This window comes from Apium graveolens, chromosome 1 (genome assembly GCF_009905375.1).
Source record: "Apium graveolens cultivar Ventura chromosome 1, ASM990537v1, whole genome shotgun sequence".
NCBI classification, from domain to species: domain Eukaryota; kingdom Viridiplantae; phylum Streptophyta; class Magnoliopsida; order Apiales; family Apiaceae; genus Apium; species Apium graveolens.
Genome location: NC_133647.1, coordinates 644,388 through 648,828, shown reverse-complemented (window position 1 = coordinate 648,828; position 4,441 = coordinate 644,388). Strand labels below are relative to the sequence as shown.

At 35.3% G+C, this 4,441-nt stretch overlaps 1 long non-coding RNA gene across 1 annotated transcript; it reads left to right on the top strand.

Moving 5' to 3' along the window:
* Positions 1-444: 444 nt before the first annotated feature.
* Positions 445-2,133, top strand: LOC141718899 (uncharacterized). The gene is made up of 5 exons (XR_012574001.1): positions 445-510; positions 616-718; positions 862-936; positions 1,920-1,978; positions 2,061-2,133. It is a non-coding gene; the product is annotated as an uncharacterized LOC141718899 (long non-coding RNA).
* The last annotated feature ends 2,308 nt before the right edge of the window (positions 2,134-4,441 follow it).

The following is a 4,441-nucleotide window of genomic DNA, read 5'->3' as shown; positions in this document are numbered from 1 at the left end:
ATCACAAGCAATCTAGGTAATGCCGGTCCGATCAAATCTCCTCCTAACTTAGAGGTCATTGATGATGAAGATGATTGGGATGAAGAATCAGAGGAAGAGTCCGATGAGGAAATTGAGACTGAAACAATAAAAGAAAGCTTAGTTGTGACAGAAATTGGCATTCCAGAACAGAAGGCCAAAAATATTGTGGTTGAAGAACAGAGAATAGAAGAAAGTAACTTAAAATCGGCTCCCACTTCAATAACAGTCAAGAAACAGACTACTCTTGGTGCGATCCATCCCAGAATTGTCTCGAAACCCACAAAAATTGAACCAAGTAAGTTATTTTTCTGCTTTGCTAATCCTCTTCTTAATTTTTACTTATCAGTCCTTATTCCGAAAGTCAACAGTTCAATGTCATAGATTTTGATCGGTATCATTCTTGATTGTTCTTTTCTGTTTGCCATTTAGTTCCAGTTGCAGATGGATATTGTTCAGTGCCAAAGAGACACAGCAAACTACAGAGTTTAGGTAAACTTTTGTTTTCAGTAATAAAGCCAATTAGTATTATTCTTCTTTATTAAAGCACTTAGAATTTGAGCACAGATTAAATTATGCTTTGAATGTGATTTTCAGTTGATCTAGTCATGTGGAGAGATGCATCAAGATCATCATTTATCTTTGGACTGGGAACTTCTGTCATAATGTCATCTTCTTACACCACAGATCTTAATATAAGGTCAGAATATTAATGCCTAAAGTATTCACTAATCCATATGTTTATTGCCTTAAAGATGTAAAAAATTAGTTACTTTTAACTGTTATTTTGTTCCAAGGTAGAACTAACGAGTAATTTTTTTATTGTTCTTTGCATTTTTACAGCTTAATTACAGTACTTTCCTACGTGGGTCTTATTTATCTTGCCGTAACTTTTCTCTTCAGATCACTCAGACATCGGTAAGTCATGCGAATCAGTAACTTCTCAGTCATGTTACAATAATATGGCCAAATTATGTTGTAATAACGTTTTAGTTGCGATGTACCATGTGAGTGGACTTCACAAATTGGATCTTGGCACCTACCATGAACTGCCATTTTTTATGCTATACACATATACATAATCATGAATCCTATTTGTGAATTAATCCAATTCCTTATTTACTCTGAAATTTAAATCAGATTGTCTTTACTCAGATGCTCATTAGTGGTCAGAACAAAGGAAAGAGTTCAAAAATGATATTGAAAATAAAGTAACTTTATAATGTAATTTTTTAATTAGTTTTGCAATTTATATGTTTCCATGTGGTTGTTTTCTTGTTCAGTAATAAGGGTATGGTAGATATAACCGAAATCCTTGTCGTGTTCATTAATGTTTTCGACTAAATCTAAAATACAGTTCTTGTTTAGATCTTTAATTCGATGGATCAATGGAACAGTAGTCCAATTTGTAGTGTTAAATGTGTCTACTTTGCAGTTTGTTACATCAGTAAGTTGCTATAACTTATTGCTAAGTTTGTGTTGGTAAATTACAGTTTGTCAAATGGAACATTTAGTTGGTAGGGACTTGGTAATTTGATATAGTCTTGATCAATTTATTGTGTTGTCTTTATTTGCTTTGTATTTGTTGCATTAGTCCACTTGAATGTCAACATAACATCTACTGTTCATATGTATTTATTTGTTGCATTATTTCACTAACAATCATTCAGCTATATTCCAGCAATGTAACAGTTCTGGTATACTATATAGAGAGATATTTGGTAGCATTATTTCTCAATCATTTAATACTCAAGATGCAAGATGATATGTTTTAGTTAAATATAACAAAGTTAAGATGTAATTGTGTGTAATATTTGCAAAAAAAAAATCAATAATAATTCAGCTGTAGAATAACTTCCCTGTGTCATAATTGTTGATAGAACTTTGGTGACAATGTGCAGGGACTATCTGTTGTGAAAGAAGTAGTATTCGTACTGATGTTTGTATAATGAAAGAGGATGTGAGAACACACTCTTCTTCCTTTTCGGTTCTTCTTTACACACCCTCTAACAATACAAATGATTATGTTACCCGTGTATCAGATCTCTCAGTCGATGGTAAAGACGAACTACAGCATGAAAAAATCAAACCTTATACTAGAAAATGGGAAGCGAGTGAGTTGTACCTTATCAAACAGTTTTATTGGTAATCCTTTTTTTAATTGAAAAAAGACACTGTTTAATAATGAAAGATTTTATCAAATTAGATTACTCTGTCAACCTTGCAGGTTTGTCCCTGCACTCGTGTCCAATTTTATGTTTAGGATTCTTGATATTTTCTATATTGGGAATCGAATGCGTTGATCAATATCCAAGTCCCACGCTCGCCACACAAATGGGGTGGCCTTTCTTTTCAGCACACATGATTTGTATGTATACAAGATATACCCTTGACTAACTAGAGTTTTTTTGTGTGCAGATTATGATGATGAGAGACCGTTAAAGGATTCTGGTCTGAAACCACCTATGTTGGCAGATTTTATAAGAACTACCTCATTATATTGGTCAAATAATGGCTATGACACCAGGCCAAGGACATGTCATTTTATCTGCTGAAGTAGTTGTTGATTTTGTAAAGCAGAGTTATGTAGTAATTTCCAAGTCTAAACGTGTGTAGTAGCTGTATTAATTCTGGTACTTTGGAATTGTCCAGTAATATCACATTTGCAAATGTAATCTTTTGATAATTAGAAATTGTCTAAATGATGTAGTTCATCATACTGGTGATATTGTATTGTCTTGCTAATGACTTTGATTGGGAAAACAGTTTTAAAATAGAACTGGGCTTTAATGTATGCAAAAAGTATATTTCAAAATTTGACCATTGTTATTGTGTTACAATAGGTATTAAAAATGTTGCAAATAGGTACTAAAAAGTGTTGCAAAAGTGCCATGTGTCAAGATGGACCCACATGTTAGTGGGCTCCACCTGTCAGTGGGCCCCACCTATCAATGGGCCCCACAACTACCAAGTGTCAAAAAGCCACGTGTCAAAGTGCCACGTGGCAGTCCATGTGGCTGTCCACGTGTCACTTTGACCCCCTTTTTTTGCCATGTCATTGCTTTTTGCAACATAATTTTTGGTGTTGCCCTTGATAATAAAATGTTGCCTTTGAACCCTAAGGCAACGCCAAAAATACTAACATCACAAAAGTGTTGCCGTTGAAATTTTTTGGTCTGTTGCAACATTTATTTGGCCTGTTGCAACGTTTGTGGAATGATGCAGAAGGCCACTTTTGGTGTAGTGACTGTCAATCAAGACATCTAGCTCTGATGCTCTTAGAGATTTCAGACACGGAAAGGACACTTGCAAACATCAGTCTTGTTCTCCATCCTTGATGCTGACCACAATTTTCTTGTGCTCAATGTCATTAACATTTATCACTACTACTCTTAGAAAATTAATATTCTTGGTCAGTGCTCTCTGATAGCTGATGTAGTTTCTCTGAAGTGATTCCCTGAGTACTGCAAGAAGATCACTGAATTCCTTATCTAGAATTGGTCCATGAACATCTTTAATCAGGTTATCATTTTCAGATTATGAGCTTTGACTGGATGAAATTAATTTTCCTTTGACCTTATCCATAGATTGTTGAATCATAGCTTCAATCTCCCTCTTAGTCTTGGAAATAGGCATGACGTAGGGAGTGTTGATTTCCGGCCTTATGTGCTCAGGAAAGGATGGCAGTGGAATATCCAGTTTTCCCATGATAGCTCCCAAGGATATGGAGTTTTGTATTTGAAGAACCTTGTGAGAGTCCACAAGGGATTGAATATCGGTCTGTTGACTTTGTACCAAGGTGGTGAGAGCATGCACCTAAGAACTCCGAGATGCATTGGATTGTTGGAGAGATGAGACTTGAGTTTGCAGTTCCTGAATCTGAAGATTTGAAGAGGTTGAGACATATGAGGATGTAGAGCTTCCAAAGGTTGTTCTGATGAATTTTTGAATCTCATAAATGGTCACAGGTGAAGGAGTGTATCTAGCAGAGTGCATTTGATCCAACTTCACTTTTGTATCATTTGACTGAGTGACCTGTTCTTGAACAATCTTGTGAACAGCCTAGAATACGGTCTTAATACTTTTGACTTCAGCTTCAATAGTTTCGAAGTTCATTTTGGCCATTTGATCAGTGAAGTGTTGGAAGTTTGTGTTTATCTTGGTTTGAGTAAGACTGAGTTCTTCAACCTTTCCTTTGATGAGCTTTCTAAATCTGTCTTCTTGACCAGTGAACCTGATCTCTAGTGCTCTTCCAAAAAGATGGAAGGCCTTGAGTTGTGTAATAACCCCAAAATTTTTCAACTTTTTGTAACCCTTGTGAATAGTGTTTTAGCTGAATGAGAAAACTTTTCACGCCACACTATGTAGGGGTTCTGTTATGGATATTCTGGGATTTTATTAGAACTCTATGAAGTATATAAGT